General features: G+C 41.2%; 1 protein-coding gene and 1 pseudogene across 1 annotated transcript in view; one reads left to right on the top strand and one right to left on the bottom strand.

Moving 5' to 3' along the window:
• Positions 1 to 1,993, bottom strand: part of FucT6 (alpha-(1,6)-fucosyltransferase 8) — a 373,788-nt gene extending 371,795 nt beyond the window's left edge. The window contains exon 1 of the mRNA XM_080286030.1: positions 1,853 to 1,993. The gene's annotated coding sequence lies outside the window, so the exon portion shown is untranslated. The remainder of the gene's footprint in view (positions 1 to 1,852) is intronic.
• A 6,911-nt stretch (positions 1,994 to 8,904) lies between these two features.
• LOC145417614 (5S ribosomal RNA) lies at positions 8,905 to 9,023 on the top strand (annotated as a pseudogene).
• Positions 9,024 to 12,795: the final 3,772 nt, after the last annotated feature.

The following is a 12,795-nucleotide window of genomic DNA, read 5'->3' as shown; positions in this document are numbered from 1 at the left end:
AGCAAAGGGGTTAAATAAAATATAAAGTAGGAATTTAAATAATTCCATAAAACTCAATTCATGGGTAATTTGCGGTGGTTAGCTGTGCCATAGGTGGGCAGCAGTGCACTACAAGTAGCGCATGCTACTAGCGGCGCTACAAATATTTGTAGCAGCACTTATAGCGTCGCTGCCTTTTCAACGTGTGACGATTTTCGTAGCATCGCAACAATTTTGAAAATTTTAGACAGCTATAGTGCTACCGCTACATTGTAAAAATTGAAAATGGTAAACAAAAAAAGTTGGTATATTTGGCTTTTTTATGCAAAGTCTGCAGAATTTGGCATTTTCTGGACCCCCAAACCTAGTAACCCTGCTTGTGACTGTAACTGTGGAGCGGTGTCACTCATATTATCTGTTAATGTATTATGTAATCCAACTTCCAAGATGGACCGATTCCTTAAAGCTGGTTCCTGCCATGCTGACAATAACGTGCACAGTCATGAGGAATCACAGTTCAACCAGCGGGATGTGGCGTAGATCTCATCATCTTGCACACTGGCTGCTGTATCCAGCTCGTCTTCTACACTGCCCACAGCTACTGACTGTCACTACTAACCCTTGGTCTTTCATGCATAAGTATTTTAGTTTTGTTGATGATGAGGAAAACAACTCTGAGTTTAAGTGCATGACATGTGCTCCCCAAATGAAGTTCCTGTCTGTCAACAAGAAATCTATGTACAGTATAATCTTAAGGTATATGTTGGCTGTGTGCATCCAAGTATCTACACAGAGGTCAACAAACGTATTGCCCTGGGCACCAAGGAGCAAAAGGGGTAGAAAAGTACCACTGAAGAAGACAACACTTCAAAGAGACCTATACAGCAAACCATTGAGCAGGAGATGGCTAGCCCCTGCGGTCGAGTTGTCACACAGTCTCGCATAGACAAAAATGTGGTTCATGTATTTGTGGAGAATATGCTGCCTCTGGAGGTATGTAATTTATTTCTACTAATATGAAATGTTAGTGTTCTTGACGGGAAACGGGAGATACTTAGAGCCTGTAGGCAGTAACAGTGTCATAAAAAATAAAATCCTGGTCACAGATTCATTTTACTGAAATTTAAATAATTATTCCTGGAAAGGAGAGGGAGGGTAATTCTAAGACTGGCTGAATATAAATAGCCAAGTAGGAGAGGATACACCAGTAGTATATGCTTCCAAATATTTCTGTTACATTTTTTGCAGGGCAGTGAAATGGTGGGGGACAGGGCGACGTGGAGGCGATTTGTTTGTGGCCACCCCAAACGGGATTGAGGCGTCTGGCAATAGATAGATAGATTTTTTGTAGTGGTGGTGACCGCTACGTTCTATTTGTCACGGTAGCAGCAGCGGCGCTACATTTGTTAGGATGTAGCAGTAGCGATGCTACGTTCTGAAGCAATCGTGCCCACCTCTGACTGACCACTTGGTGTCAAAAAGATATGGAAACAATCACCAAACCTCGCTCACTCATTATGCACGAAAACACGCTTCATACTGGTATACGGTACTTTACTCTGGATACAACAGTTTTGTCCCAGTGGCAAGTCTGGCAATGAAATGCAATTCTGAAGATTATGTATATTATAAACCAACGTAGTTAACTGAGATCTTTGATTCTGATGACTAGCAGGAAATGTGACCAGAGTAAAGTCATGAGGTTCCAGTATAATGCCATCATTCTATGTTTTTAGGGCATCAAGCTTGTGACCTTTGAGTCTACTGTGTCATTTAATCAACTGGTGACATGAAGCTGATAATTTTGACCAACTTACAATGTGAAGTTCCTTGTTTCTCCATTGACTGTATCCATCCATAAAAAGTAACTTACAATGTGAAGTCATGCAGGACTTGTCTGATGTCGTCATTTTGCCTCTTGAGTGCATCCAGCTCCTGCACAGCCCTTTGGAGACGCTGTGAGAGGCGAGGGTCTGAAGATGAAGGTGAGGGGACAGGAGGGGCCAGCAGTGCCACCCCCACCAACCACATCACGCCCACTGCACCGCCCACACGCCATGCCCACCCGCCCACCCACCGCATCACCTCACCTCACACCTGCAAAGACAAGAAAACACATACACAATGAAATGTGTCACTTCATATTTAAAATCACAGTCACTATTTCGTACAGTGCATCATCGATCCTACCTATCCACCACATTACCCAGTACAATAAAACCTCAATATAACGGACTTCAATAGACCAGAATTTGCTTTTATCAAACTTGAGGAGCTACCGGACTAAATTCCTATATATCAGAAAAAGTCCGATAAAGCCAGAAGCAGTCCGGACTGCCTTACCAATTCAAGTATGTTCACTACAATAAGGTAAATAAAAGACATGTTTATCGGTGTACAGTGCAGTATTATTATATATATAATACCATTTGATTAATGTAGTGAAGTTATAACACAGTACAGTACCACAGTGGTAGTTAAAACAGTTTAAAAACTGTTCATGAGATCCGGACTAATGTCTGATATATCAGAAATAGTCTGGGTTAGCAGGGGGAAGACCAGATGTCGCATTTATTAGAATTTTGCGTTTTTCAGAATGGCTTGGGCCCCAATTAGTCCGTTATAGTGAGGTCTTACTGTACTGTACTGTGAAAGAAGGTTAGTTACGCCTCTCAGGGTTTTCATGTGCGTTTTCCATGAATGAACTGATTCTCACCATTTTAGCAATTTCATGTCATTTATTTTTTTTAAATAAGAAGAATGGTCATACACACAATGTTTTCTTACATGTGGCAGGACCATGCATGGAAAACGCAACGGATGCGAGGAGACTACCAGATGTATTTTAGGTGAGGAAAGACAAACTGTCAGGAACCTTAAGCATCGACCAGTCCTCACCCCTAGGGGATGGACAGTGTACACCAACTTATAATGTATGGTATGAAACTTTAGCACAAATGAACTATAGTCTGACAAATCTAAACGTAGGGTTTGGGTGGAGTCACCCCCTCCCTGCACTGTTGCCACGTTTCCGAGCTGACCTCTCCATCAGCGATGACCTTGACACTGTTTCCCTCTTGTGATCTCCGTTTTTCTAATACCCCCTATACCCCTGCCACCAACACCCCCTATACCCCTACCCCCAACAACACCCCCATCAACAACACCCGCTATACCTCCACCACCAACACCTCCTATAAATATAGACCCCCACCATCAACACCTGTATAATAATTAGCCGTTGATAATTGCTATACTTTTATTGAGAGCATACATTCAACCCTATTGCTCAAACTCCCTAATCTTACAATCCCATCTGTCTTAATCCTTCCCACTGCCTTCGTTCCTAAATCCCTTAATTGATCTATTTTTAACCTAAGTGTCCCCACACCTTTTAAACCATTTACCTCTCTGTCACTATTCTCCACCATATGTATCAACTTGTATTATATTGTGTATAGAACTTTCATACTGTATGCTGTACTACTGTATAATGTATAAGAATACCCACTGTTTAGTGGAAATAAAGTTTTATTATTATTATTATTATTATTTCTCTCTCTCTCTCTCTCTCTCTCTCTCTCTCTCTCTCACTAGATTTTGTTATGTGTCATCCATGGTTTTTTACTTCCATTTTTATGTATGGATTATAATTTTGACTTTATTTCCGCACCACCCTTGAGGTAAAAGTCACGGCGCGTTTTTTTTTATAGAGGTTTCCCCAATAGGCCTAAATCCTGTAGGGGGTTGGTGACCTCCCATAGCGTACACACAAACACGTGTCGCGTGAGTGCTGCCACCCCAGAACTGTTTGATATATTTATTTTAATTATGAAAGGATTGCCCCTTCCCACTTTTATCCCTTCAAATTTTCTTGCAATTATACTTGCTAAATTAATTAGCAATGTTAGAAGTGTTGGGGAAGTAAATAATAATTAGAATATTTTTAGAGCAACACTGCCAAATTTTTATGCCACGTTTCTCTATTATTGTATAATATAGTATGCAGAATAGTTTTATTCTTCCTTGATACATGTCAGCACTTTCATTACAGTTATATTAGTATGAGTTATGTTTATGTATCATTCCTACTACACAAACCACAGGCGTTATACATCGTAGGGTTAGGAAACATGGCAATAGTGTAGGGAGGGGGTGACTCCACCCAAACCCTATGTTTAGATTTGTCAGACTATAGATACCAGTCATTCTCCTTTCGGGGCTTCACTGGAAGCTTTGCTATTGCAATTGACGTTTCAAAGGCTTTAGATCAAGTATGGCATAAAACTTTAATTTCCAAACAGCTCCCTTGCAGTTTCTATCCTTATCCCTCTTTCTGTGCCTTCATTTTTAGCTTCCTTTCTGGTCGTTCCATAACTTGTTGTAGGAAGCTACTGTTCTTCTCCCAGAGCTATCAACAGTGGTGTTCCTCAGGGCTCTGTCCTATCACTAACTCTCTTCCTTCTATTCATCAATGACCTTCTAAGCTGTACATCAAACCCTATCTGCTTATATGCTGATGACTTCACTCTTCACCTTTCCATTTGCTTCCTGCACCATCCATCTCAGCAGTTACTTTAACAAACAAGGGATGTGCCTGGCACACCTAATGTCTAATGTGACTCATTTTTCTGATCGGGGTTAAAGTAATCTTGTTTTTAATGGATCAAAACAAAGTTCGTACATCTTCCAATCCAACAAAATCTTCTGCAAGAGTAGCTTCTAATTTTAAAAAATATCCAGCTCAATGCATCATCTTTAAAAATACTTGGGATTTCGTTCTCTTGGGATTTATCTTGAAAAGATCCTATTACTTCTCTTGTAAAATCTGCTTCCAAGAGATTAGGTGTGCTGAGCCAACTCCGTGCATTATTAACATTATTTTTTTTTATGTGAACCAAAGGCTGAGCCCACAAAACAGCTCCTTCCAAGAAAAAAACAAAAACAATACAAGAGAGCAAAATTCAAGATCCGTTCATTTCGAGATGCCTGGACATGCTGCGTTTGAAAGACAGGAGTTCATAGGAAGTAGGAAATACAGACAGAGGGAGACAGTTCCAGAGTTGACCTGTTGCATAAATGAAGGACTGGGAGTAATGGGTAACTCTTGCATTAGAGAGTTGGACAGAAAAGGGATGGGAAGTTTGTTGCAAGACGGGTGCTAGTCACCTGTCGTAGAGGTGGAGGGATGCAAGCAGACAGTTCAGAGAAGCAGTGACCATTGAAGCAGTGACAGAAAAGAGATAAAAAGGCAACAGTGCAGCGAAGAGACAGAAGTTGAAGGAAGCCAGTAAGAGGAAGAGAGTTGATGAGATGAAAAGTCTTTGACTCCACCCTATTGAGAAGAGCTGTATGGGAAGCCTCCCCACACATGAAAGTTGTACTCTAAACAGAGGCGAATAAAAGCCGTGTATAAAGTCAACAACTGTGCCTCTTACAGCACCTCCAAAAGGCCGTGCAGAAGCTGGATGCACTCAAGAGGCAGAATGATGACATCAGACCAGTCATGCATGACTTCACATTGTAAGTTACTTTTTACGGATGGGTACAGTCAATGAAGAAACAAGTAACTTCACATTGTAAGTTGGTCTAAAATTACCAACTTCATGTTTCCACAAAGTTGTTGACTTTATACATGGGTTTTATTTGCTCCTGTTTAGAGTACAACTCTCATGTGTGGGAAGGTTCCCCACATACAGCTCTTCTCAACTAGGTGAAGTCAAAGGCTTTTCACCTCATTAATTCTCCTCCTCTTACTGGCTCCTTTCAATCTCTGTCTCTTCGATGCACTGTTGCATCTTTATCTCTTTTCTGTTACCACTTCAATGGTCACTGCTCATCTGAACTGTCTGCTTGCATCCCTCCACCACTATGGTGGGCATGTAGCATCCATCTTCCAACAAATTCTCATCCCTTTTCTATCCAACTCTCTAATGCAAGAGTTAACTAGCATTCCCAGTCCTTCATGTATGCAACAGGTCAACTCTGGAACTGTCTCCCTCTGTCTGCATTTCCTAATGCCTATGATCTCCAGTCTTTCAAATGCAGTGTGTCCAGATATCTCAAAATGAATGGATCTTGAATTTAACTCTCTATTAACTAGTTTTTGCTTTTTCTTGGAAAGAACAATCATTGTGAGCTCCTGGCCTGTGGTTCTTTCTTCCTTTCATAAAAAAAAATTCTCATAAGTGAAATATCACACTTTCAACACCAGAAATATGACTCAAGCTTTCAGGCAAGACCTCTAGTTCATGTATGGAACTATAATTATTTGACACGAGTTACATCACCCACTTCAAAAAGGGAAGGTCTACACCATGTGCAACAACTCAATGCATGGACCTTATACAGTATTGTACGCCACCCATTCAGTCAGGCATCAAACGGGTTTGAGTTACATTTCCAGCAGGTACAAGATAATCAGAGTAAAACCAGATCTCATCCCCATCCATTCCAATTTTTGTATTTATGACTGTATTAACCAGCCCAATGCCAAACGATTTTCCACCACTGCCCCCCCCCCCCCAATCCCGACCAATTTTGGAAAAAAATTTTTTTGGCTCAAACCTCCGCTTTTGTTGAGAAACATAAAAAAATTCATAGAGAAATTGTTCACCTGAGGTTTAAAATACTGAATACAAGTAGCAGTACCCCTTAGCTTACTGTGTTTTCTATCAGGCTGACTCCAAAGAAAACAAGTTCTATGGAAGGGTAACTATTCTACACCACTCATAAACGGTATTTATTTATTTATTTGGTACGAATTTATATGCAGTATGTGAGTATATTGGTTCTCACACAGTAATATAAGCAATATAAGCATTGTTTTACTCACCAAACACATCAACATATCTGACCTTTTTTGACGACATTACCTGATCGTCATTTCTGACTGTTTCTTCCTCTAATGCTACGTAAGCTTTGTCCTCCACATTGTCACTGATTGGGGAATCACTCTGGCCTTGAATTTCGTACCGTGGCACGACATGTCTTTACTGGCCAGGTCACTGGTAACAGATGAATTGCTGAGACAATGGTGTGCGGGGGTGAGGTCATGCAGGGTAAGGCATTCACCCTGCCTGGCATCTTGTAGAGGAAGGTGTCCCGTGTATACGAACCAAAAATCACAAGCGAAATATGAAAATTGTGCAAATTAGGGACCTTGCAATTGCTGCGTGTTTATATACACCAACGGGAGTCACAGTGACAAAACGTGTGGACGTATATATACATCAACAGGAGTCTGTCGGTTAATAAACTATGTTGAGCTTATATTAAGCACTCAGTCATTTGCATGTTCTTTTTATCCTCACTTATAGAGCTACCAGTCACTTCACAGCCAAGCTAAAAGTGAATAATAATGTGTGAAATTTGACAAATATATTATTTATGATAATACAGGTGGTCCCCTACTTATGAACAGGTGATGTTCTGAGAAACTGCTCTTAAGTCAATTTTTTCATAAATACATTTAATGTCAAAAATGCATTCATACACCTAATTAACAGAACATCATAGCCTAGCCAAGCATACCTTAAATGTGCTTAGAACACATAAGCCTACAGCAGGGCAAAATCATTAACACAAAGCCTATTTTATAATAAAGTGTTGCATATCTCATGTTATTTATTGAATACTGAACTGAGATCGTCGATTGCGAAAGTCCAAGTTGATGTGCGATGGCCATTACGAGCTTGCTGCCTTCAAGCTCGGCAATTAAATTGAGTTTCCTCTCAAGAGTAACTGCCTTCTTCTCCTTTTTCTCACCAGTAACAGGTGAGACAGATGGAGATTTCAAAACATGATGGATGCACAAAACACAACATAGATACAGGGGGTATAAAAAAAATAAATAAATAAATAAATAAATGAAAAAATAAAGCTGGCAAGACGTCACTGCAGAGTAGATCGTTTACACTACAATGTACGAGGCAGGCTAGGAGGTTCTGGCCAGGGACAATTCCCCGTCAGCAGGCTGAGACTCTCAAACTTTCATGTGTATATACTGTACATGTAACATGTGTAGGCTATTAGTATCATTTTAATGTATATCGACAATACACTTAAAGTTATCAGACAATTAAATAAATGACAATGTCTCTTATGCTGCCTAATGTTAAACAATGAAGTGAAAGTTATCATACATCGCCTGATTCACATTTCAATATTATATTTTTTCTGTTAATACTGACCATTTGATGGCACATTTTACATTCATAACAAAAACAATAAACCGTCATCACCTTTAAAACTCACATAACTCAAAAATTAGTACTGTATACTTGCTAAATAAATTGGTATGTAAATAAATGATGGGGAATCTTCCTGATGGGGAACTGACCCTGAACCTACAGGCTTGCCACCTTCATGATGAGCATCAGTTTATTTCATGAGTAATTACCTTCCTCTTCATCTCACCAGCAACAGGGGAGACAGATGGGCATTTCCTAAACATAATGGATGCACAAAACACAACATAGATACAGGGGTTATCCAAAAAAATAGCTGGCAGCACAGAACACTGTAGAGCATCAGCGCATTGACTGTTTACACTAACAACTGCTTTGGCAGACTGGGACTCGGCTCGCTGCCGCTGCATTGTATTGCACATCGGTAGCCCAGGAAAAAATCAAAATTCAAATTTCGAAGTATGGTTTCTACATTCGTAGAGTTGAAAACTTGTAAGTCAACCGTTCACAAGTAAGGGACCACCTGTACAGTACACCCTCCCTTTTCACGGGAGTTACGTCAGAGATTCCTGTGTACAGTATAGTGAATTTCAGTGAACACTCGTCATGTCACCTCAAAGGGGCTTTAGTAACGATAAAACAACATGGTTGCCTAATCACCCTTTGCATTACTCCAACATACAAGACATTAGACAACACTGTATACTGTACTGTACATAATTTTACAACTGAGGCTAATAACTACCATGCCACGTTGAGTACACCGCTTCCCATCCGATCAGCGAAGTTAAGCAACGTTGGGTCTGGTTAGTACTTGGATGGGTGATCACCTGGGAACACCAGATGCTGTTGGCATAACGTTCTCCCTACGTGTCAAGTGGGGTTGGTGGAGGATTAGTGCCCCTCCCTGTAAAACAATTAACTCTAAGCCCTTGGCCACCCCGTTTGGGATACATGGTGTCTAGCAATGGATGGATGGATGGATGAACGTAAGTTGATTCAGGTCTGACCCTTGATACATCCTGACCTTAAGGGTTCCTAAATAGATCTCTTGGTAAGCTGCTGTACTCACGCAGTTGCAAGCGCTGGTTCGAATCCTCGCAATTCTCCCTACGTGTCAAGTGGGGTTGGTGGAGGATTAGTGCCCCTCCCTGTAAAACAATTAACTCTAAGCCCTTGGCCACCCTGTTTGGGATACATGGCATCTGGCAATAATACAGTCATTACTCATTTTATGATGTTTTGGTTCACGATATTTCACTACAACAATAACAGAAAAGTTACATCCCAAAATCCGATTTACGATAAATTTCCCGCTATAACGATTTTGCCATTGGGAAGCACCAGGCACACGCAAGGTGACCGTTGCTTGTCTCAGGCAAGATGGCAGCCCTGGAGTGCAACGCATTGTTATGGTTCAGGTCCCCTTCAAAGCCATGTCTTTTCAACTTGTTCGTGTGTGCCCCTCTGTTATCGTCACCTCTCAACCAAACGTCATACTACAGTACAGTAATCCCTAACACTTACTGAAAACTGACAAGCACAGGCGTAGGTGGAGACACTTTAGCACAGTCTGGTGCATTAGCCATCACTGCCTCCCGTATGTTACATTCTGCCTACTTTATTATACAAACAGTTGACTTATTCACCCCCAAACATATGGTTCCGAGACAGTTCCCCATAAAGCCAATTCACCGTCAAAACATGGATGATTCCCCGTCAGGACAATTCGTACCTTGGACGATGCCCTGTCATTGTATAAATATACTTATTACCGATTAATTAATACTTTAATAACTAATTTTCAGGGGGATTTTATAACTCATATAAGTAAAAAACTAGTGTACTGTACTTGCTAAATAAACTGGTATGTAAATAAATGACGGAATCGTCCTGACAGTAAATTGTCGCTGACATTCCTTCCCTAAGTTTGTCCAACACTTTAACTTTGTTAACAACATCACTTTACGAGCCAGCTTTGGTGTGTTACCACATGCATCACTAGCACTATGCTTAGGCCTCATGTTGACAAACAAGGCAAGCAATCACTGGAAGGCAAAAAAATAAGCCACAAATAATAAGTCGCCAGTCACGCACGGTTCGACCGTCAGATTCAAACTCACTGTGTGGTGCGTGGTAGACCGACCTCCCACCCACCCACACACACACACACACACACACACATGTATGTGCACTGGCAGCAGGTAGGCATTTTTATATTTTATTTATTTCTCTCATATATTAAAATTATTTATTTGAATACTATAATTTTATGTTTTAATTACTGCACGAAAAATTCGTGGATAACCAAAATCGCATGAAAAAAGTTCGCGTGAGTTAAGGGTTTACTGTGGATTTGTGTGCCCAGTGGTAAAGTCAGTGCCAGTGTAGGAACCAGTGCTATGGTTGGTGCAGGTATAGGTCCCAGTGCTAAGGTTGGTGCAGGTTTGGGCCGGATTCCCCTCCCCCTAACCTGTTCCTATCTGACTCAGAGGCTGACCACTAGTGCCTGTAGGCACAGGCTGTCCCCTAGCCTCGGGGGGGATGACTTGGAGATGACTTGGACCAACACAAGAAGGAATGAAGGTGGGTTGTCATTTATGGTTCAGTCTTGGTTAGGTGACTTTGGTTGGGAAGTTGAGTTGACATAACCCCCCTTTTAGAATGGGTTTCAATCTATCGATTTACAATAAAATCGGTATACAATAAGGTATGACCTGATGCAACCCCATCGTAAAACGAGTACTGACATTACTGAACAGTCTGTACCTGCTATTATCTATCTATCTATATACCTAGGCTGCTTTCCCCAAGGAAAGGGAGGTAGCCGAGACAGGACGACACACTCCCCATTTACTCATCCATTCAAACACATTCATTTGCATCTTAGCTCCAAAGGGGAGAACGGACAGATCCTCACCGCACCACACCGCACAAAGGTCAACTGCGCAATGCAATCAGTGACATCCGCAGCAGGGCCCGACAGCAGAGCTGGTTTACCCCTGCCACATCATAACAGACCCATCCCCTTACTATTAACCACAAAGTATTTATCTTAACCTCTTTTCTCATACCCAGTATAGTCACTGTTCTTAAGCACTTGAGATGAGTTTGTATTCATCATCCATCCATAAAATGTCAAGGAAAATAATTCAACATCCAATTACAGTTAAAACCTCGATATGACGGACTTCAATAGACCTGAATTCGCTTTTATTGGACTCAAGGAGCTATTGGACTAAATTCCTATCTATCTATCTATCTATTGCCAGACGCCTCAATCCCGTTTGGGGTGGCCACAAACAAATCGCCTCCAAGTCGCCCTGTCCCCCGCCATTTCACTGCCCTGCTCCCAACTCACACCCCCCTCTCTCATATACCTCTCCACCCCATCCCTCCATCTCATCCTCGGTCTCCCCCTCCCTCTTCCACCCTCCACCTTACTCATATACACTCTCTTCGTCAGTCTTTCACCCTCCATCCTCTCCACATGGCCAAACCACCTCAGTGTGTTCCTCACAACGCTTCCTATATATCGGAAAAAGTCTGATAAAGCCAGAAGCAGTCTGGACTGCCTGACCACTTCAGCTATGTTCACCACAATAATGTAAATAAAGACATGTTTATCAGTGTAGAGTACAGTATTATTATATATATTATACCATTTGATTAATGTAGTGAAGTTATAACACAGTACAGTACCACAATGCTAGTCACAACAGTTTAAAAACAGTTCATGTGATCCGGACTAATGTCTGATATATCGGAAAAAGTCCAGATTAGCAGGGGGATGTCTGGATGTCGCTTTTAATGGAATTTTGCATTTTTTGGAATGGCTTGGGCCCCAATTAGTCCATTATAGTGAGGTCTTGCTGTATTTATTTAGCAGTGGAAGTAAACAAATACCTACAAATGTCTACATATCATCCACTTCCACCTTGTTCTCACTAGTAGGTGTGCTGATTGTTGTTTACACCTCCTATCACTGATGTGTTTGGTATGGTGCAATACCTCCATGATCTTTGTATATCTATCTAACCCAAAGAATACTTAGTTTACCATTTATTTATGATATTCAAAGGAATTTCCTAAATCACTTAATTTTTAATCTCAGATTCATAACATGCAGCAACATCATGCAACAGTTTGCAACATCATTAAATCATGGAAATTACATGAAACTTGTGGATGCAGCCTCAAAATTGACACTTTTCCAAGGTCTTGCATAATACATGCCACCAGTACCTCAAGTCCGCATCCTCATGTCTAGCTGGGCATAAACCAATCATAGTCAAGCATGGCAATTACTAAACCAATCATATTCAAGCACAGCACTTACTACAAGCCAATCACAGCACTTCCCTCCCACGTCAAGCATGAAGGACGTGTGCGCTTGATGCCCTGGCCCCCGGCACAGTGCATTGTCTCCTCTCTGTTCTTAGTGTGTGGTTTCTGTGTGGTTTACAAGAGGATTAAACCCCTCCATGCACCCATGTTTCCTCCAAATCGAAGATATGCACCATCTATGGCAACAAGAAAAAATTTTGAAGTATGTTCGTGCCTATAGATCGTGACCTGTTAATTGCTGTGTAAGATGCCAAAGCGAGGCTCTCACCTGGACAGACAG

The sequence above is a fragment of the Coenobita brevimanus genome, chromosome 110 (genome assembly GCF_032717465.1).
Source record: "Coenobita brevimanus isolate Jiangsu-jjx chromosome 110, ASM3271746v2, whole genome shotgun sequence".
NCBI lineage: Eukaryota > Metazoa > Arthropoda > Malacostraca > Decapoda > Coenobitidae > Coenobita > Coenobita brevimanus.
This window is presented reverse-complemented; position numbering and strand designations above follow the sequence as displayed.